The 25191-nt window shown below is 33.6% G+C and overlaps 1 pseudogene; it reads left to right on the top strand.

Annotated features, from left to right (window-relative positions):
* Window positions 1-13255: 13255 nt before the first annotated feature.
* On the top strand, window positions 13256-14996 carry LOC145055575 (cytochrome P450 94A1 pseudogene; annotated as a pseudogene).
* Window positions 14997-25191: the final 10195 nt, after the last annotated feature.

The following is a 25191-nucleotide window of genomic DNA, read 5'->3' on the forward strand; positions in this document are numbered from 1 at the left end:
AAAACATCAAAACGTAACTACATTACATCATGTATTAAGAATCTCCAAATAAGAACTTAATAGAGTTAGATAGTGGACCTTAACTGAAGTAGAGTCAAACCTTTTTGACTTTACCATCCTTATGATCTTTCATGTAAAATGGGCAGCTTCGCAACCAATGTCCCTTCTCTTGGCAATAGAAACATATGGACTCTTTGGAAATGGTGCACGAGACTATCTCAGAATTAGACTTTCTCTTTGCCATTAGGTCAAATGACTTGACCATGGCCGATCCCTTTCCATTGGGAAGAGAAAGCTTTCCTGGACTTTTAATGTTACCATTACCAATGTCCATAGAAGCATGAGAAGTAGATCTTCTAATCAAATTTGCTTTTCCATTGCTCCAAATCATTGTTGATTCAGTAGCATCGAGCAAATACGTAAGATCATTAAGGGTCATGTCATGGTCTGTCACATAGCAGTCCTTAAAGAACTCACTATATGAATTGGGAAGTAACTGAAGAACCCAGTCAACAGTCAACTTCCTAAAGACTTTGACACCCAACTCTCCCGGCTTGCCAATATGTGACTTCATCTCCAAGATGTAAGCACCTATAGACTTTGCTTGCCAAATAGGGATTGAGTGATCTTGAAATTGTGGGTCAGGGAGAATTATTGGAGGAGGTGGAGGAGGTGAAGCTCTATCCAAAAAGGATGAGGAAGACCATAGTTTTCTGAACTTAGACATCTATGAAGGAGAAATTCAAGTTTAAGTTGATTTAAGTCCTTAACATAACACCCAATATGAAATATTAAGGCTAGGACCCAACAAACTATTTTATAACTTGGAAGAGGGATGCCCTAATCCAAGCTACAAAATATTTGAAGGTAGGTAAATGACGATTTACCAATTTCCACCATGAAAAACAAAATAAATTATTAAGTTTTAATTGGATTTAAAACTCCTAGATCTTTTGAGATTCATTAAACTTTCAATGGCATGTTTAAATCTCGATTGTGCCCTCTCAAGTTTGTGACTGGGATGCCGAGGATCACAAACAATGTGTGAATAACCATGCAAATTTACTTGGTACCCTTAATTTTATCACCCAATCGATGTGCCGGTTAACCACATGCGTTCCACCGATCTATGATAAAACTTAATTCATCCTTTTCCACACAATGTCAGTCCCATGTTAGTGTGCCGGTTAACCATACACGCTCCAATAACGATTTAACAAGGGTGCAAAGTTTAATTTCATGGGTTAGCACCAAATTCACATTTTCCTAAGTAACTAAGATTGGGAATTTATAAGTGTTTAGTTACTTAATATTTATCATTATACTTTTAATGAAGGGAGAATTATAGTCCTTTCCTACCTGTTCGGCTAACGACTCTCCACCAGTCAAGGAAGCGGTGGGTTAGAGTGGACACCCATTAAACTGCCATTTTATAGGCAGTAACCTTATACCCCCTTATAGATTGGCTTCGTGAATGAGGCCTACTAACGATAAGACTGACTTTGTTCTTATACATATATATAAGTATTAACTTTTAAGATTATAATAGTATAAGGGTGTATTTTACACATTTAAAATACTTGGTGGTTTAATCTTATTAATTAAACTATACTCTTAATTTAATTAAACTTAAACCATGTCATTATGGAACTATTAACTCTTTTAATTAAACACTTTAATTAATTTAATGAAGTCCATAAAGTTTGAATTTTAATTTTTAAAATTCTAGGGTTTGGAATTAAAGCATTAATGTGTGTGAGACTTTACAAATTCCAAAACTTGAGGGCAAGTTTTGAAACTATTCAAAACCTTTCATATTCGTAACATATGAGTTTAATGTTTCTTTAATGGCAAGACTCTTGAAAATCCATAACTTGAGGACAAGTTATGGAGATCATAAAACAATTTATGGAAAAGAGATTTTTCAAGTTTTATAACTTATGACTTTTAATGATCCATTTAAAAGAAAAACCTTTTTAATGAGACTTTTCATATAACTTGAGGACAAGTTATAAAATCACATATTATGAATAACTTTTAGATTAATTTGGATTGAAAAAAAACTATCACAAACATGTCTAACAATATTCATAATCTTGATTAAACTCATATGAACAAGACAATTCAAATCAAACAATTTTCATGTAATTAGCCTAATCATTAAACTAATACAAAACATGAAACTTTTGACAACTATCTTTTGAATTGGATTAGAATGATCATTACCACATCAAAAACAGGTTTTATAAGTCCAAAACAGTTTAAGGTAATGATTCTAGGCCAATTCCAACCTTAAAACTCGAAGATATGTTGTCTGGGGGTCCAACTCGTCGAGTGCATGAACCAACTCGACAAGTTGGATGAATTTGTGCATGGAATCAGCGACTCCACTGTTCAGAACAGCAGAAAATCGATTTTTTTCAGCACTTTTCTGCAATTTGCATCAAGTATAATTGAAAACAAGCTTAGGCTCTGATACCACTGTTGGGTTTTGAGCATTCTAACACTCCTAAGGTGTTCATGCAACCCTAAATACCTTGGATCTATGTTTTCACTAATTATACATGCAATGGTGTTTCCAAGGTATTAAACCTATGACTAGCATAAAATTTTCATATACCACACAAGAATCTAGTTAATATAACATACCTTATGGTGGATATTGAAGTCTTGATGTATCTAGCCTTAAGAGCTTAGCCCCAATAGTGTGGAAGCCTCAAGTGGAATCACAAAACATCATGGACAAGGGAGGAACTTGAGAGAGAATCTTCATGCACCTAAAACCACCATGAACTCCAAGAATACACAAGTCACGATTTTGGGCGCCAATGAAGTATGTATTTATATGTGGGATTTCTAGGGTCATGGATATAACCCAAATCCATACGCATGGGTCTTATGATCCATGGTTCATGTGGCCCAACTCTTTATGTATCCATACATAAACTTGGTCCAAGATGGATCATAAGCCCAACACACATAAATATAACTAATTAACATAATTAGTCCCCATAGATTTAATTAGTCTCTTTTTGATCACTAAATAAATTCTAAATTAATTCTTGATCAATACTAATTAAAAACATATGATTTCATATTAATATATTAGTACTTATAATATATTAATAAATCATATATAACCGTATCTCAAGAGTCCATCCTAACAAATTGTCTTGATGATATGCAACCCAAATGGACCATGCTACTCTCGGGTCAAGTACATACCAATAATAGTTATGGGGTTAGACCTCTAATCCAACAATAACAAGGAGGCAACGAATGTAGAATGATATCTATGGCCAGCTCCTCATCGAAGTTTACATTCAATTTCAGCAAGCGGTCCACAAACCTTTGAATTTTCTGCAAGTGGGTCGTGACGGATTCTCCATCCTTCATTTTGGAAGTGATCATCGAGGTGATGATATCGTACCTCTCCTGCCTAGCACTTTGATGGTACCTTTCCATCAAATATTGGTGCATCTCGTATGGGTAGTAGTCCTCATAGGACTTTTGGAATTCAACATTCATTGTAGCGAGCATGATGTAATGGACCTTTGTAGTGTCCCTTTCATGAGCCTCGTAGGTAGCAATTTGCTTGGGAGTAGCAGTATTTTGGTCAATCTCTTTTAGCTCCTTGTCGAGAACATACTCTTTGTCCTCGTAACGCGTGACCATGCAAATATTGAGAATCCAATCATTAAAATTGGATCCATCAAAGATCACCTTCCCACACAAGTTCATGAGTGAGAATGAGCCAGAAAGGGGTTGAGCCAGAAGCGTTGTTGTTTGGAGTAGACATCTGAAAAAGAAATGGAACAAAGTTTAGATTAGATAAGAATCCCCAATTAAACACCCAAATAAGAAATTAGGGCTAGGACCCAACACAATTATTTATAATTCAGAAGAGGGATGCCAAATCTAATTGCAAATAATTTAAAGGTAGGTAAATGACGATTTACCAATTTCCACCATGAAAAACGAAAAGGATTTTAAGTTTTAAATGAATTGAAATTCCTAGATTCTTTTGAGATTCATTGAACTTTTTAATGACATGTTTAAATCTCGATTATGCCCTTCAAGTTTGTGACTGGGATACTGAGGATCACAAACAAGGTGTGAATAACCATGCAAATGTGCTTGGTACTCTCGATGTCATTTATCACCTAATCAATGGGTCGATTAGCCACACACGCTCCATCAATCTATGATAAACATCAATCCACTATTTTCCACCTTTGCTAGTCCCAAATTAGTGTGTCGGTTAACCACACGCACTCCACTAACGACTTGGCAAAGTGCAAAGTGCAATTTCATGGAATATCATACATTTTCACATTTTCCCTAAAGTAACTAAGATTGGGAATTTTATGAAAACATTTAGTTACTTTATGAATCATTATACTTATTAATGAGGAATTTGTTTGTCCTATCCTACCCGTTCGACTTACGACCCTCCACTAGTCAAGAGTACGGTGGGTAAAAGTGGATACCCAATGACGGCCATTTATAGGCCGCTTCCTTAAACACCCCTTATAGACCAGCTTCGTGAATGAGGCTTACGAACGGTAAGACTGACTTGTCTTATACATACATATATATATATATATATATATATATATATATATATATATATATATATACATACATATATATATATATATATATATATATATATATATATATATAATTATTAATCTTTTAATATTATAATAGTATAAGGGTAGAATTTTAAACTTTTAAAACTTTAGGGTTTAGAATTTAAATATTTTAAAATTAAACTTTTTAATTAAAATTTAAATTCCAAAACTTGAGGGCAAATTTTGAAACTTTTCGAAATATCTTTTAGATCAGGTAACCGCCATAGATCGTCTGTATTAGTCGACAATGTGAGGTGAATTTCCTTACCGGGTTAGCGGGTCGAAGGCACCAATGCTGGCACATGTTTATATTATGTTGTTGGTATACTAGTTGTCTTTGTGACTCTTCCATGTGCTCGTGTTTATATGTTTTCCAGGCTAAGGCCCGATGTCGGGCAGGGCCTGATGGATATTTGTATGCTATCTATCTTTGTGATTATTGTATGTGTATGTGTTTATTTGATATATGTTATTGTACGTTGGGCGGGGTCCGTTTTACCGAGCTCAGATCGATGTCGGGTGGGGTCCGACGTCGGGCGGGGCCCGATGACGGGCGGGGTCCACTATATGTTTATTATATGTATGGTATATGGTAACTTGGGGACTCACTAAGCTTTGTACTTATAGTTTTTAGTTTTATGTTTCAGATACTTCTGTTTTCAAAAGTAAGAGCTCGGGATGATTGCAGAGCACACACCATATGTTCCGCACTCTGTGCTTTACTCTGATTTGGTAATGTTTTGTTAATTCAAAATCACTTTGGTTTCATGGTGATATGTATTAACGATTTGTTAATATAAGAACGAGATTTTACCTTAATTATTTTTGGGGCGGATGTCCTTTTTTTTTTAACTTAATACATTTAATAAAACTTAATGGATTTAAATATTTATGGTTTTTTTAAATTAATGTTAAAAAACATCTTAATAGGTTAAACTCAGATGTGAATGTGATATGAATGTCCAAAATTTTGGATTTAGCTTCTAAATGTAACTTTTAAGTCTGGTTGTTTCGAGCATTTTTTTTTGTATATATGTAGATACATTTTCTTTATACTTTTTGTATTCATGGTTTGTAAGCAGTAGAACTTCCATGTTTGATAGCTCCTTCCAAGCTCACACGTGTTGTAGTATGTAGTTTCAGAGTAGTAAAACTTCAGACGTTTAGATCGTCGTTGTTCAACAACATTATTCTATATATATATATATATATATATATATATATATATATATATATATATATATATATATATATATATATATATATATATATATATATATATATATATATATATATATATATATATAGGTTCAGGTTCATTTGAGACCATTCTAATTTTGTGAGACCGTGAGACCAAATCTAAAAATAATTTTAAAATCCAAAATAAATGAAAAAAATCCAAAAATTCTTTTTTTAAATGTTATTTTCGGAACTTGAATTAACTAAAAAAAATATAAAAAAAATATAAAAAAAATAAAAAATAATAAAAAAAAAATCCGTTTTTTTTTTGAAAAATACGTGAAATATTCTAAATAGAATATTTCACTGACATATTCTAAAAAATAATTTTAAAATGCAAAATAAATGGAAAAATCTAAAAATTCTTTTTTTAAATATTATTTTCGGAACTTGAATTAACTAAAAAAAATAAAAAAAAAATTAAAAAAAATAAAAAAAAAATTCTATTTTTTTTGAAAAATACGTGAAATATTCTAAATAGAATATTACACTGTACATATTCTAAAAATAATTTTAAAATGCAAAATAAATGGAAAAATCAAAAAATTATTTTTTTAAATATTATTTTCGGAACATGAATTAACTAAAAAAAATAAAAAAAAAATAAAAAAAAAATAAACAAATGCGTCTCACGGTCTCACAAAATATAAGTGGTCTCAAATGAACCTAACCCTATATATATATATATATATATATATATATATATATATATATATATATATATATATATATATATATATATATATATATATATATATACTAGGTGTGAAACCCATGTAGTACACGAGTTTATTAAAAATAAAAATTTAATATCAATATATCAATATTAAAGTAATACTTTTACATAAAATAATGTAATCTTTTGAAACTTTTATAAAAGAAATCAACAATTTTTTGGAGCATTTATAAGGCTTTATTATCAAATTAATAGAATGATTCTCTTTCGTTATAAAACTCGTTAGAATTTTATGTAATTTTATTTTAAAAAAATAAAAATCCCCAAAAAAATGACAAGTAGAAAATAAAAATTCTAAAACTCCCACAAAATTACATCAAAATAAAGGAGAAAAAGACATGCGGCAAAAATGTTTTTATTTATTAGGTTACATCTTAAACATTTATAAAAGAAATCAACAATTCTTTGAAGCATTTATGAGACTTTATTATCTAATTAATACAATGATTTTCTTTCCTTATAAAACTCGTTAGAATTTTATAAAATTTTATTTTAATGAAATGAAAATCCCAAAAAAAATGACAAGTAGAAAATAAAAATTATAAAACTTCCACAAAATGACATATGTCTAAATGAAAGAGAAGAAGACATGTGTCAAAAATGTTTCTATTTATTAGGTTAGATATATAAGGTTAGGTTATTGTGTTTTTTATAAGTATTGTATGTATGTATGTGTGACAACCCAAAATTATTTCCGTCATTATAACCCGTTTCTGTTAAATAGAATATTCTATTTTATAAAAGTTCCGTTGAATTGGGGTCGACAAATAAATAAATGTTTTATTTATTTGTGTTTTATGTCAATATCGTCGTAATAAAATAAATAAAAACAAGTAAATTATCTTTCCATTTTATTGGAAAAAGTTTATTTTTAATTACGACCATTTAACCGGATAAAAAGTTTAAACCTCGTTGAACATAAGTATCGGGTAGTCGTATACCTGGTACAACACCCAAGCCTTATATAAAGGAGGGTGGACACTCTTTAGAAACCTTTTACCACACTAGACTCACTTTCTCTCTCTACTCTCTCTCCTCAAGTTTGATTTCGCCTCAAAACCGCAAGTTTCCGCCTCCAAAACGTAAGATCCCTTACCCTAACTTTTTCTAGACATCATTTATTGTTGTTTTAACTCAAAAATCGTTCATGAAGGCTTAAAAAGAGGAGTTTACGGCCTAAGAACATCCTTAGGCCGTAAACCCCTAAAATGTTGTCAAAAGTGCCAAATTTCTTCCCTTTAAGCTTAGAAACTAGTTTTGGACTTAACCTAGAAGTGTTTGAACCTTGAATCAACAATTTTTAGGGCTTGAAAGAGGGTTTACGGTCCAAGCACATGCTTAGACCGTAAACACCCTCTAAGGTTGCAAACCAAGCCCAAAACACTTCCAAACCACATTTAGGCTTAAGATATGGCTTAGGGACTTGCTATTTTGGACTTGGAACACCTACACATCAACATTTGAAGGGTAAACTAGAGTTTACGGCCCAAGCATATGCTTAGACTGTAAACTCCCCTAAAACATGCCAAATGAGAGTTTAAGCCCCCTAAAGAGCCTTATACCCTCACTAGAACTTGTTAGGAATGAACCAAGGACCTTGAAAGCAAAGATTGGAGGTGTCCAAGAGTTTACTACCGTAAACCATGGGGTTTACGGCCATAAACTCCCAAGGAGTGGTCTTTGGACCATAAACTCCAAGGGAGTACACTTTTGGAACCTTAAACACCCCTATAGCCTTGTGTATTGCCTTAGAATCACTTCTATAACCACATGAGGCTTGAAAACACTCAAATACACTCCTCCCATGAGTTTACGGCCGTAAACTCATGGGGGATGTGGTCTCCCAACCGTAAACTCACTTAAGGTGAGTTTTAGAAGAGTAAACTCCATGGTGAGGTCTTATACTCTTTCCTTGCAACCCATTAGCCTTCTAGCACTCAACCATATGACCTTTAATCACATTAGGATGTCTATATGTGTATAATTATAGTCTATATCACTAATTACTTGTAAACATATGTCTTCATATGTTACTAGGGTCATAAAGGGTGTACAAGTCTTTACTTGACACCAAACGCTCATCTGACACTTCCACCCGATCTACTCATTGCAGGTGAGTTCATACCCCTTAATGAACCTTTTTAAATGTTTTTACATGTTTTAGGGAGGGTACAAGTATAATTCTACAAGTTTTTATTATTAAATCATATGCGATTCACAAATTATCATCAAAAAGGGATTTTTCTACACTTTTAGCGGCTTACCAATAAAACTGTTTTAGTTGATTATCAAATGCATTTTTAAGATTAAATTGTTATTAAACTATTTTTAAAACTGTGTTTAAATTACTTTTCTTTTTAAAATATATCTACACTAATATATTTATATAAGTAAGGCTTGAAGGACTTAGGACCGATAGCTCGCCTTATTTTCTGTTCTTGTTTGATGTGGTCTTATCCGTCCGACTGTCGTTGATTTCTTAGTTATATATCATATATATTTGTGTTAGATATGAAATTCTTCATCTTACTCAATACCTTTGTTATTCAAAGGCAGGAAACCATACACTCTAGTTAACTATAATAGGTATAGTTAAGACTACTACTCGTTACCTCTACTACTACTATACTCACTATAACGGCTATTACTACGAGTTAATACACGTATAAGAGAACACTCTATGAACTATACAAAAGACTATTATACTATAATACCGAAGAATACACGAATCCAGAGTATAACACACTATCCCTCTATAAGACACTCTACTGCGCTTACACCATGTGACCAGGGCTTTCCGGAAGGAAGGAAACACTACACGTATAGATCTACACGGGGCGGACACTATTACATCTCGACTGCTAGCTACAGTCCGAGCCGACTAGGCCTAGGGGTGGCACTACATCACTACACTACGCATGACCGGGAAGGTCATCGGGTCCTCTATTATCACTTCAGTCTGGTTACATGAGGGGTTACACCTTTATTCAAACTAATACACTAAGACTTAAGTCTAAGCTAACATCCCGAAGTAAGTAAATATCTAATACTAATGGAAGTTTGCACCACTACTACTGTCAACAGGCATAACTTTTCTTCATCTAGGTTACTCACATGCGATTTATTATCGTACTATTACAACTGAAGGTTTTCAATGATAATACTTACACACAACTCAAAGGATTTAACTTACAAATTACTTTTCTGGAAAATATAGGATTTCTAGGGATTTCTACTACTTATAAACATAAATTTCAGTCTTTATTCTATAAGTTTGTAAACACTTTTATACAACAAAGACACTAAATTCTTATGAACTCACCAACTTTATACTGATACTCGTTTTCAAAATAACTTGTATCCTCAGGTCAAAGATAGACAGATACAGGTGCAGCTTTTGGAGAAGATGGAGCACATACAAGACCCATCTTTTATTTTGTTATACTTTTGGTGTCTATGAAACTTTACAGAACACATTTGTAATTAAATTTACTATATAAATGCAATGGTTGTTGTCACTTGTTTTTACTATTATGCAATTGTTATGATACTGTACATGACGTCCTCCACCCCAGAACGTATTCCGTCGTTATCGGTTTTGGGGTGTGACAGTATGGTCGATTGTTGGTCAATCATTTTAATTATTTCAAGTAAGTGATTAATAAATGTTATTAAATTAAAGATAACACAAAAATGCCATATAAATTTATTATAAGGGTATTTTAGTCAACTAAGACAAATTTAAAAAAAGGAAAATTTGAGATTTAGGGGATAATTAATGCTCTTGATTTGAAAATTTTGATATTTTTTTAATTAATTCAATTTCAAACGTAATTTGTAAGCATAAACCGATTTTATTCTATCAGAATGTTATTTTGTTAGAATGATGTTATGTCATTTTGTTAGAATGATATTCTATTAGAATATTATTCCAGAATCATTTTTTATCCCTAGTTAAATAATAACAACATACTTGTATCTATTCATAGACATATGAACTTAAATACAAATTATTACATATTTTTACGGAATAACAACCTTATACATTTTAATATACTTACACATATTCTAATAGAATGTTCTTAAAAAATGAATAAAATTCTTACAAAATTTCATTCTTAAATATACAATTATTCAACAAATGCACTTGATCTTCTTCAATGGTCCAAATAATCGATTTGATTCTAAATATTCTTACGAAAATCTGATGTATTATCATAAGAATGTAATTCTTCGCAAATATACTTGTTTTTGAACTCCATTCCAAGTCTTTCTTTTGTATGATCAATATTTGATTCCTTCTTGAAGACATTCTGAAAGAATAACATGCATTACTCGTTATGATTACCAGTTAAGCAAATATACTTGTTATTAACAAAAATCTTATAGACATTCTGACAGAATGCATTTATATAAATAAATTATGACAAAATACACAACTGTTCTAACTTATATTCTAATAGAATTTATAACATCTTTTTTTATAAAGTAAAAATACCAAAATAACATAACTACACATATTAACTTCAATTCTAAAAGAATATTTCATTTCTATTTATTGCTTAAACTTCAAATCCTTAAGAATTTTAACGAAATGGTATCTACTTTACTTCTAACAGAATACTTCAACACAAGTATAAATATGTTACCTTAACATATTTTGACAGAATCTTCCCAATAAGTCCTACATATCAAACTTGCCTTATTTACACAAAAACCTTCTCTTTTTGACATTATATCAAACACTAGGAAGACATGTTTTATTATCAACATTAAAAAAACATAACAGTACAAGCAACACTCAAAAGTATTGATAACAGAAAAAATTGATTCTTGATTCTAATTCACTTCCAAAATCACAACTAGTAGATAGAAAATTTGAGTGCAATTGATGGTGAAAGGATAAAATACTTCCTGATTCTTATTTGGATTCCAAAATGGATGAGTAAATAAAAGAATGGAGCTTAGTCGGTGAGTGTTATTAACCTTAATCACAACCCTAGGATGATTTCAGCAAAGAAATGTCTTCTGGAATAACCAGGTTTTTCTAATTTAAGATTTCAAACCTCCTTCCAATATGGTTAATTCTTCATTAAATTTTCGTCTCAAACACAATCAATAAAGTAAAATTATTTCAATATTTTCTTAGGATTCAAGCCCTATAACACAATAAGACATGTTTGGTTCCATTATTGAATTCTCAGATTGGAAATTTGTAGTCATACAAACGAATTATGAAATAAACCAAAACTGAAAATAAAGGAAAGTAAAACCACACCTGGATTGAAGAAGGAACAAATTCATACCAGCTGACTTATGCTCCAGTGATGACAACTAATGTGAGGGTGGAAAATTTCTTCATCGACGATTATGATTAACAAAGACGACGATGGTGGGTGAGGTCTAAACCCTAGAAATCGCACCAGGGGAAAAATTTTAGCGGGTAGAATCAGACCTTCAGACATTTAAGGTGGAATGGCAGCCACAAAGCAGGTTGAATAACTTATTTTCCTTTCTTGCTTAATGGTCGACGAGTAGGAAAATCAAAGGAGAAGAACGACATCAGAAAAACCAACAGGGGAAGAAGAAGAAAGTGATCAGCTACTGATAAAGGGATGATGGTTTTTAGGGTTTAACTTATTGGTTTATTTTAGGATATATTAATTGAATTATTCTTTTACCATGGTTAGATATACTAAGATTACCAATATACCCTTATTTATTTATTTAATTATTTATTTTTTCTTGAATTCTCATTGATCCATATAAAAACACAATATTCGTTATCTCTCTCTCTCCCTCTCTCTCTCTCTCTCTATATATATATATATATATATATAAACAAATTGATTAATAATATAATATTTAATATATATTAACATTATTTATTTAATTAAATATTATTTAAAAAGTAAAAAGTATACAATTTGAAAGAAAGAGGTGAGTTAATATAAATATATAAATATTAATAATATTTAAGTAAGGACATCCACAATGAGAGTTTAACACGAGTTGATTAGTTGAATAGATAGTGATTATGACTGAATATAGATTGAATAGAGTGTGAGTGATGTCATGTATAGCGGTTGAATGGAATAATATTCTTATATTTTTATATTATTTTTAATTAAACCATAAATAAAACTAATCGTATCTTTAGGTCTTATATTTTTTTAATGTATCTTTTTTTGGTCTTATTTTTTAATTAATGTTTTTTAGGTATTAAATGTTTTAGGTTTCGTAATTTTTAATTAATGTATTTTTAAATATTGTATTCTTTTTTTAACAATTATATCATTTTATTTTTAAATTTATAATTATGTTTAAAAATATAAAAATGATTATTTTAAATTTTATTAAACTGTTGGGCTTAATGAAATATAAGAGAAAGTAAAGTTGAATAAAAAGTAAAATAGTAAAGGAAGTCATGTATAATCCATTAAACTTAAAATTCAAACGAAATATGAATGACTAAGTTATCATTATTCATATAAACATTATATAATAATATAAACATTATAATACTATATAAAAATAATAAAATGCATGGGGTGGGGGTGGGGTGGGGGTGGGGGTGAGAAATAGAGGTGTATACCAATATGAATTGCTTTTGCCATTAATAAATTACTATAAATAGATATCACACCTTAACAATTAGTCATTCGATCATCAAACTGTGGTCAAACGTCAAACTGAACAACAATGTTAGAAGCTTCACTTCTCTTTTGCTTTCTTCTTCCTCCTTTACTCTTCATCTTCTTCAAACTATTTCATACCAATGCCGATGAAAAATCACCACCCAAATCATACCCTTTCATCGGCAATTACGTCTCATTCTACACCTATGACCAGGGTCTTACACAGTGGACCTCCGAAGCTATCCACAACTCCCCCAACTTCACCTTCTTGCTCCGCCGTCCTTTCGTTCAAAACCGTGTGCTCACCGGAAACCCCGCAAACGTTCAGCATATGCTCAAGACTAAATTCTCAACATACCAAAAAGGCGATATTTTCCGGTCAACCCTCTTCGATCTGCTTGGAGATGGAATCTTTAACGTCGATGCGGACGAATGGAAGTTCCAGAGACAGCTTTCCAGCCATGAATTTAACACAAAGTCTCTTCGCCATTTCGTCGAAAATGTTGTCGATGATGAACTCAACAAACGTTTAATCCCAATATTAACCGCTGCTGCTGCTAATGATACGGTTCTTGATCTCCAAGACATTCTTCAAAGATTTGCACTTGATAATATTTGCAGAATCGCTTTTGGGTATGATCCTGCTTACTTAACTCCGTCGCTGCCAAAAGCTAAATTTGCAGTTGCTTTCGAAGACGCTGTTCGTATTAGCAGTGAGAGATTCCGTATGATTACGCCATTGTTTTGGAAGTTCAAAAGGTTTTTTAACATCGGATCCGAGAAACGACTTAAAGAAGCAGTTGCCGAGATCCGTCAGTTCACCACGAACATATTGAACGAAAAGAAACAAGCACTCACGACCGAACCCGTTGATTTGTTATCACGGTTTCTGAACTCCGGTCATTTGGATGAAAAACGTCTGACGGATATTGTAATCAGCTTCATACTCGCCGGAAGAGACACAACCTCGGCGGCTTTGACGTGGTTCTTCTGGTTACTTTACAAGAATCCAGCGATCGAAAGTGAAGTTGTGAACGAAGTCAAAGACAAAGAGAAATCAGATTCCTCCATTTACGATGAAGTGAAGGATATGGTTTATACTCATGCTAGTCTCTGCGAAAGCATGAGGCTCTACCCTCCAGTTCCGGTGGACACGAAGCAGGCGAGCGCCGACGACGTTTTACCGGACGGGACCGTCGTGAAGAAAGGTATGATGGTGAGTTATCATCCGTATGCAATGGGAAGAATGGAAAGCATTTGGGGGGAAAATTGGATGGACTTCCGACCGGAGAGATGGTTGGAGAAGGATGATACAACGGAGAAGATGAAGTTTAGGGCGAAGGATTCGTATATATATCCAGTTTTTCAGGCGGGTCCGAGGATTTGTCTGGGGAAGGATATGGCGTTTTTGCAGATGAAGAGAGTGGTGGCGGGGGTTTTACGGCAGTTTAAGGTGGTTCCTGCGGTGGATGATGGTGTTGAGCCTGTTTTTGTGGCGGCTTTGACCTCTAAAATGAAAGGTGGGTTTCCGGTGAAGATTAAGGAACGAAAATGATGATTAAATGAAGTAATTATGAAAAGGGTTTGATGAGCTATCTATATGTATGCAGTGCAAGTTCATTACTTTTATCAATTTCGTAATAAGCTAGAGTTTATTAAAATATGTAGCTATAGTTTACTTTATGATTAGTTTGTATTTGTATAAGGAAATGGATTTCTATGTAATAAACTTTTGAATTTTGATAACAGACTCCGTCATGTCTATTTAAATCGTTATTGATAAACAAGTACAGCGTTCTTCTCAAAAGTCAGTCCCAAAGTCCTATAAATATCATAGATATTTTTTTTAACGGCAACATAATATTATTAGAAGAAAACAAAAAGCCACAACGAAATATAACTACAACATCAATGAGATAATGACGCTAAAAGCAATAACAGTAATGTACCAATAATAGCATTGCACTTTCTGACATGTATTATAAAAGTTCCTCTAAACCACTAAAATCCATTTGACATTAACCAAAACTTTGTGGGGCAAAATAGTCCAAAATACTACAAAGAAGACACACAATCCGGCATGAATTATCATAATTTGATATTTGTCACAACCCAATTATTAGATGTCATGATTGCTAAACAACGAAGTCTTGACTAAAATTACCTAAAAGTTTTGCATACTTTCAATTCCGCATAAGGATTAAGGCCTTAACATTCTACCTGCTAGCCATGTCATAAACCGATTCCGATTGCAAAACCTGTTGGTAAAAACGATCCATTATGTCGGTTGTCTGACATCATAACTCATAAACATAACAACATTCTTTCCTATCATGTCATAACAACATTCATAAATCATGCACATCATTTAACAAATAAAAAACATATAAACTCTATTATTTTAGAATAATAGGCATGTATCTCATATTGTAAATCACATCCGTCTATAATATTACACTTTTATGCCTTACGATCCCAAATTGGTACTTACATTTAGGAATGTAAATGATTCGAACGAAAATGAAAGTGAGCTTGTTCATGTTCATTCGTTGAAGTTTGTCGAACAAATGAACAAACACGAACGGATAAACGAACGATTTTATGTGTTCATGTTTTTTCTTTTATGTTTTGGACATACTAAACGAACGAACATAAATGAATGTAAACAAACATAATTGTATGAACGAGATTATTGTTCATGTTCGTTAAACGAATAAGAATTTGTGTTCATGTTCGTTCATTTATTAAATAAAGGAACATAAACAAAATTCTTACCAAACAATTTATAAACAGTGGTTTACAAAAAGTTTGATAAACGTTCAATTCGTTAGGGTTACATTGATTTTAGCTAACTATGAAAACTCATTGATTTTACTCTGGTTATATTGATTTTTAGCTAACTTAAATATGAAAACTCATATGATTTATCATGTATCTTTGACGTGTATTAATTTATCATGTCTGGCTGACTTAAATATGAAAACTCATAAATTGATTTTACTCTGCTTTCATTGATTTTAGCTAACTTAAATATGAAAACTCATATGTCTGCATTTATCATGTATCTTTGACGTGTATTGATTTATTTATCTTGTGGTGCATTTCTATCCGTTCAAACCTTATCTAAAATCTTTGAAAAGGAAAAATATAAACATAAAACCATACAACTATAAACAAGTCTAAAATATGAATATATATGAAATAAAAAAAAAATCACAATCTCGTAAGCGTTGTTAACTAAAGCATGTCACAGAATCAATTCTAATAATAGGTATTTTATTTTATTATTCGAAAAGTAACTTAACGTGTTAAAAATACCGCCATTAAGAATTTCCATAAAAATATAATGGTTAAAACTTCAAATAATTACGTTTATGATAAATCTGTAACCTTCAAAATTTGGAAATTGAATAATCTAGGTATTTTCGTATTGTTTTTTTTTTTTAAATAACGTGTTTGATTTTTTATTTATTTATTTTTGACAAAACTTCAAAAATGGTCCCTGTGGTTTCCGAAAATATCAAGTTTAGTCCTTAAGTTCAAAAAACCTCACAGATGGTCCTTGTGGTTTCAAAACTTTTAACAAATGGTCCTTCCGCCTAACTCCGTCAGCTTTCTACCGTTAAGTGAGTGGCATTTTTGTCATTTCAATACACAGGGACCATTTATGATGTTTTCTCTATTTACAAATATATATATATATATATATATATATATATATATATATATATAATAATAATAATAATAATTTAATTAAAGGGTCTCTCTCTCTCTCTCTCTCTCTCTCTCTCTCTCTCTCTCTTAGATTTTTGGTTTAGTGTCTGTAAGTTCCTAGAAATCGCACCGCCATTATTTCAACTACAACACCATTCTCCATATTCTCCAAAACCATCAGCCATATAACCATACACTAGTCTTCTTCTTCTGTCAAAATCATGTTCACCACCATACCTCGCCTTAAGCGCACCACCAATACCACTCACTGTCTCACCATATCTTTATGCCTACTTGTGGGAACCTCACTCTCTAACTCCTTGTTCTTCTGCAACATCGAATTTGAGTCTCCATTCTACAAGATCATCTCAGTGAACTCAAAGAGCCCCGACCACCCTTCCCCTCCCTAAATGTCTTTTCACCTTCTGAAAAGGTTTAATAAATTTCAAAACAAAACCTAATATCACCCCTATATCGGAAGGAGCTCCCCAAATTGCAGTCAGAGCTCCAATTTCTGGTTCATGTAACGCCATTAGAGGCATCACAAGGGATTTACAACGACTCATATACAAAACCCAGGTGTCATCTCATATTATTCAATTCCAATTTGGGAATTTCAACTCCACCACACAAACATCGATGAAAGAAACCAGCAGTCATTACACAAACTTGCTTGGAAGACAGAACCAGAACCTAAAGGTCAACAACCTCATGACTAATCTCCGCAAACTCAGTGTAATCCTAAGCTTCGAGCAGCTCAAATCTCTTCTCCGACAGATGGAAGAAACTCGGTTAAATTTTAGACAAAATTGTGAGAAAAAGATATATAGATTTGAGGCTACCGAAGGTTACCTAAGGTCTTGGTAAGCTGCCTTAGGGCCAGCCAACGACCATAATATACCTTTCTGCAACAAGGTGTATTCATGTTCGATTCCATACCTATTACATGAAATTGGAAATTATAAACATCGAAACTAGAGGTGGGAAGTCGTTTGTGAAGTGAAATTAGGAAAAATACCATGGGATTTCCTTCTCGATCGACTCTGGGGTCACTAAATTGAGAGAGAGAGAGAGAGGGAAATAATTATATTTTTTTTCTTTTTTTTAAATAGAGAAAACATCGTAAATGGTCCCTTTGTATTGAAATGACGAAAATGCCCCTGACTTAACGGTAGAAAGCTGACGGAGTTAGGCGGAAGGACCATTTGTTAAAAGTTTTGAAACCACAGGGACCACCTGTGAGGTTTTTTGAACTTAACGACTAAACTTGATATTTTTGGAAACCACAGGAACCATTTTTGAAGTTTTGTCTTTATTTTTTAAAACGTCCGAAATGCATATAGTTTTTCAAAATTAACCATTTGGTAATAGCTTTTGTATTAGAGTTACGATATTTTATTATTTTCATATATATATATATATATATATATATATATATATATATATATATATATATATATATATATATATATATATATATATATATATATATATATATATATATAACCAACAAGATTCATGTGATTCTAGTTCAAAAGTTTGTCTTCATTTAATTCATAATCATGTGATCTTTTTATGGTTGTGATATTTTAACAAATCACGAAGATAAATAATAGACTTGAAATTAATCAATGTTAATCACATTTGAATAACAAGAATTGATCACATGTGATTAATAGAAACAATAGAAAAAAAAAATAATAAGAATTGATCACATGTGATTAATAAAAACAATAGAAAAAAACATTAATGTTATTTTATAAAAAAATCATGTTTATAAATATTAAGCATATGAGAGGTTCAAATGAGAACAATTATGAAATACAGAACGTGGAAATAGATTGAATAGCTTAATGATATGTGAATATCATGGTTTAATCACACAAATCTTAATATATATTAAAACATAAACCTTATGACATCATCTTAAATAATCAGAACCCTTGATTGTGTTTCGTTTATAGTTTTCCATCCTTAGATCAAACTGCTGACATCATCACCAAATCAAACACCCTTTGTTTTGAACACTACGACTGAGTAACCTCTCCATATAAGGAATGAAATGTAATCAGATCCCATAAAATCAGGTGTCACTTAATTTTAGGCATTGAAATGTTAATTTTGATCTGTTTTATTTTTTTACATTACTTTCCTTCAATCAATTTGCTCTTAAAATGGTCTATATATCAATTATCAATTATGAAATATATATTAAAGGGAATGAAATTGTCAATTGTCCTCTATTTGTGAAGATCAAACACTGCTAACGCTCCTGCCAAGGATTTGGCCACGATTGTATGCACAAATCATTTATGTCAAGTGATTTTGTAATCTCTTACAAATTTTCTTTGTCTGTTCGTTTCTTAACCCTCTTCTCTGTTTCTTATCACTCAAATATATTTCATTCCCATCACCTTCGCCATTATCTATCTATTACTTATACTTCAATGTTTGGTAGCTATTATTGAAGAAGTTCATGCAATAGTAGGTTAGACATTTTACTTCAATTTTAATGGATATTTTTAACACTGTCAGTTTAAAGGCGAATCTTGTAAAAAATAATTGTTTCCAATTATTTTTTTTATCCAAAATGATGAATTGCTAAGGTTGTTAGATTGCTCAAAACCCTTCAGTGGTATCAGAGCCTAAGATTGTTTTCTGTTATACTTGACGCTTATTAATTTTCAAATTGAAAAAATCAATTTTCTGGCTTCTAATTGATGAACTCGCCGAGTCCACTGGCTGACTCGACGAGTCCACTCAGTTACAGACCAACTCGACGAGTCGGGTTCATGCACTCGTCGAGTTGATGGTTCTGGTTGTTGGATTTCGAGTTTTTGGCCAGAATTGGATTAGGATCATTACCACAAACTGTTTTTTGAAACATGAAATATGTTTTCTTGATATGGTAGTAATCATGCTTATCCAATTAAAAGATAATTGTCAAAATTTCAAGATTTGTATTAGTTTATATGATTAGGCTAATTTCTTGCAAATTGTTGATATGAATTATCTTTACTTATGAGTTTAATTAGTTTATATGATTAGGCTAATTTCAAGATAAATTATTTGATTATTTTGTTAATTAAAATATTGATCTAAATGCCTTTAATGTACTCCATAACTTGTCCTCAAGTTATGGAAAATGAAAAGTCTTTTTCTTTAAAAGTCATTAAACTCATAAGTTATCGAAATGAAAAGTTTTGAAGAGTTTCAACACTTGCCCTCAAGTTTTGGAATTTGTAAAGTCACACTTATGAATACTTTAATTCTAAAACCTTAGAATTTTAAAAGTTTAAAATTCAACCCTTATACTATTATAATATTAAAAGTTTAATAATTATATACATGTATATGAAACTATGATGATTGTAGACTACTTAGGAAATAATGTGTTGCACATTGATTCTTCTAATGATTTGGATAAGGCATGCTTGTGGCATTGTCGTCTTGGACATGTCAGCAAGAAGCGCATATGACAACTCCAAAAGGATGGAGTTTTGGAGTCATTCGAATTAAGGTCGGATGACACTTACGAATCTTGTTTACTTGGAAAGATGACCAAGTCACCCTTTGTGACATCCCCAATTTCACGGCCAGAAAAGACCGATTTGTTTATGCTTTGTTTTTAAAATCAGAGTAATCGTTTAAACAAAACAGTTGCGGAATTTGTTCCCAAAACAAAATGTGATAATAATTTATCGAAGCATTTCTTTAAAGAAATGTATTTTCATTAAATAACAAAATCTTGGGATGTCATGTTCTGATACAGACCAAAAGCATAAACAGTATAAAATAGACCTTACAACAGTTGTTTATAACTACTGATCTATAATCCAAAATCTCTCGTCAAGTCCACCAACTTATACTCTTGTGCCATTACCTGTAATGCAAAGAAAACTGAGTGGGGCAGGCTTGGGAACCTGGTGAGTATATAGGGTTTTCAACCCACAATAATATAATTATTATATTTAATCGTCAAACAATCAACCCAATTATCCATCCCCATTATATTTAATTGTCAAACAATCAACCCAATGTAATTGACATTTGATGATTAAATAAAAGGTGTTTTTTTATTTATAAGTAAAGTTACTATCTTGTGTCAATTGCTTACTATTGTTTCATTTTGCATGTTTTGACTTCCAGAATAATTATATTATTCAAACTGTCCTCAGTCGATCATACTTTGGAAGTAGGTATTAAGGCAAGACTGTCATGAATTTGGCTTGTAGATTGTCTGAAGTGTATTAGACATAGCTCATAAGGTCTGAGTATTGGATTAAACCCACGCTCACTTGAATCACTCCATGGAATTCATCATGAGTGATCATGGACGATAATATCATATAAGTCTTCAAAACAAGATATATGAGTTGTTGACTATGAGTTGGTTGTACATGGCTAGTGCGAAAATGCATCAGTAACTTGATTTTATAAAATGCACTGTTGTGTATGATTTAACGAATAGTTAGTACAAGCATATAATGTCGAAGTTTATCTATTCCTTTTAATTCTTGGAGGATTAAAAGCAACATCTTGGACCCCTCGATAATTTTGTTTTGACTTATGTGTCGGGCCCGGTCGGGACTAAAATGATGTGTTCAATTAAGTTCTCTGTCAAACAAATCGGAAATCGAGAAACAAACTGCTAGACAATAAGTATGAAATTGTTCCATGTATTTGTCCAACTGATATCTTGAAGAACAGAGGATTATATGATCCCTTATCTAAAGGACGCGTCACTGACTGAGTCAAAGTTCGACAGCGACTTTTAAGAGCTACGATTGCTAGTCGGTTTTGAGTCGTACTTGCAGTTATAGTTATTAGACTTATCCGAGTGGGAGACTGTTGGATTAGGTGTCTAAGCTCATAACTATAATTGGTATGTACTTGACCTGAGAGTAGCATGGTCCTTTTGGGTTGCCTTTACCAATGCAACTTGATAGGATGGACTTTTGAGAATAAGGTTATTTGTGATTTGTTAATATATTAAAAATATAATATATTAATATGAAATCATAATATTTAATTAGTATTGATCAAGAATTAATTTAGTGATCAAAAGAGAGTAATTAAATATACGGAGGCTGATTTGGTAAATCAATGATTCTTATAGTGTGGGCCAATGATTCATGGTTATTTGGGTGGGCCAAACCAACATGGATAGTCCATGGAGGTTAACCCATGGAGCCTAAGTAAGATGAAGAGTCATGGTGCATTAGGGTTTACAAGGATGTAACCCTAGCACTTTCCACACTATAAATAGACACCCCTAGAGCCAAAATCGGCTGCACCTATCATTCTTAGAGTTTGTTATTGATTTTGAGCTAAGTAACTTATTTTCTCAAGCCTCCTTTTGCATTTGGTGTTTGTGACACATTAGAGGCATCACATTTGAGGTGCTAAAGCTTTTGAAGGCCAAGAACTACAAGTCCTACTAAAAGGTAAGTTATCTAACTAGTTATCTTGTTCAATTGTCAAATTTGTATGCTAGTTAGGATGAATGCTTTGGAAAATCAAATTGCATGTATAATTAGAGAAAACATAGATCCAAAGCATTTAGGGTTGCATGTGCACCATAAGGTTGTTAGAGTGCTCAAAACCCTTCATAAACTCTCATATGGTTTCTGATGTTGTGCCTTAACTCTCGCACATGTTACACACTCGGCCACATACTTTGCAACATCGAGATTCATCGTCGTCCACTAGTAGTAGGGTTTTAGATCCATATACATTTTAGTGTTGTCGGGATGAATCGAGTATATGGTATTGTGAGCTCCTTCCATCATAAGATCTCTTACTCCTCCCGTCTTAGGTACCCAAATCCTGTCTTGGTATACCTTCAATCCTGGACTGTTTGTACCGAACAACAACATTTTTCCTAAACGTTCTTCCTTATGGTCATTTTTCTCTGATGCTTCTTCCTAAGCTTTCTTGATGCTTTCCACAATTTTTGATACAACTACAATTCTTAACGCTCTTGGCCTTTTTCTTTCTGAATTTACATTTCGACTCAGAGCATCAGCTACAACATTTGCTTTACCAGGATGGTAAAGTATCTCTATAACGACCGAAAAATACAACCAATTTTAAATTTTTCAAAAACATCTCGATTCCATTAGATCTTTACAAAAAGGTTTTCAATACAAAACATTTAACGTGTTCCCAGAATCACAATACTACGAAATCATGAGGAGCGGTACGATCACGCCTTCGCCTTGCCACAGTCTCCTGAAGAACCTGAAAAACATGAAACCACAACTGTAAGCCCGAAAGCTTAGTGAGATATCCCCAAAATACCAACCATAAATACCATACACGCATAACATGCCATAACATATCCGATCACAGAACAGCCATGCACTTCGGGTCTACTGTGTGACTGGTCCGCCGCACCGGCCTACAGTCCACCTGGTCCACCCTCCGAGTCTATCCACATACATCGAGTCTGCAGTGTGATTGGTCCGCCCGCTCCCGGGCCTTCAATCCACCTGGTCCACTCTCTGAGTCTACAGTATGACTGGTCTGCCCGCACCGGGCCTTCAGTCTCTCTGGTCCACTCTCCGAGCCTTTGGCACATCTGGTCCGCCCTTTCGGGGCCTACAGCCTATCCGGATCGCTCGCTGGGCCTTCGGGACAACCGGTCCGCCCTGGGTATCTTGGCCTACAGCACACAGCAGGACCCGCCTCAAACCAACTCCAGTCCAAACAACCATGTGCACATATACATACAATCATATAGCAATTCACAGTCAACAAGCAGATCAAACAGATCACATAGCATATCATCATCCTAACCAGGATACCGACCTAACAGGTCACTAGCATAGCATCTCCCTATCTCTCAGGATACCGATCTGAATCAGGTCTCTATATACCATCCTAGCTCTCAGGATGCAAACATATCATAGCAACAACATAACACAACTACCCGGATCTCAATCCAATAAGGGCTGGCCTTGGTGCCTTAGACCCTGTTGATATAGTGAGGATAACTCACCTCGAAACTGCCGACTGAACAGATAACCCAAGCTGCTCCGATCACTGATACGATCTCCACCACTGGACAACCACCAATGTACTGAACTCAAAACAATAATCAACAATTACCACAATGCCCCTGAAAACCACTGGTCAACCCTTGGTCAAAGACAAGGTCAAATTCAACCCCTGACTGACTCTACTCGCCGAGTCAACCCGATGACTCGCCGAGTCCCCATACTCAGAACTTCCTTCAATCCGCGACCTAACTCGCCGAGTCACCCCGAGACTCGTCGAGTTCAACAACTCTGAGTCCACTCGCACACAACTCACCGAGTCATCCCTTGACTCACCGATTCTCGACTCGACCAGAACATATTGGGACTCTTCGACAAGACTCGCCGAGCCCAAGAACAGACTCGCCGAGTCTAAGGCTATCTTCAACCTACTCGCCGAGTTGTTCATACAACTCGCCGAGTTCCAGGCCATCTTCATCCAACTCGCCGAGTTGTTCTTCCAACTCGTCGAGTTCCAGCTCATCTTCAAGCAACTCGTCGAGTACACCCATGTGACTCGCCGAGTACCACCGGTCTGAATCCATACAGAAGCACTCCAGGCCATGCAATTGATCCAAAACATAGATCTAGCCTCCTACAACCCATCCATCACGTAAAGTGGCAAACTTTACGTGAATCCAAAGAGATCTAGGCCATTTGCACATTGGGCTAGGGTTTGGGACATGATGGCTGCACTAAACACTCCAACACAGGGACTTTTAGGCTCTTTGATCCTTCTCCATTCCAGATCTGAGGTAGCAACCTCAGATCTAACCTCTAGACTCCAATTACATCCAAAGACAAGCTCCCCACAAACCCCAAAACGAAGAAACAACATAACAACAACCCAAGAACGAGATATTACCTCCAAGGAACGCCCCAAATGCAATGAAACTCGAATCCAAGCAAAGCCCCTTGATCCAAGCCTTCAAACTCCCAAAACTCCTTCAACAAACACCTCCTTCAAGCTCCCAAATGAGATATGATCACTCACACACGAAGGCTAAGGGTTTCTGGACTTGAGGATGAATAAAGAGGCTGAGAGAGGGCTGTTATGTTCTTTATATAGGGCTCAACCCCGAGAATTAGGGTTTTCTCCACTCAGCGCCTACTCGCCGAGTCCATCTTACTGACTCGCCGAGTCGGCTACTTAACACGCGACCCAGTCGCGACTCTACTCGCCGAGT

The sequence above is a fragment of the Lactuca serriola genome, chromosome 5, assembly GCF_051521515.1.
Source record: "Lactuca serriola cultivar US96UC23 chromosome 5, Lser_US96UC23_V15, whole genome shotgun sequence".
NCBI classification, from domain to species: Eukaryota; Viridiplantae; Streptophyta; class Magnoliopsida; order Asterales; family Asteraceae; genus Lactuca; species Lactuca serriola.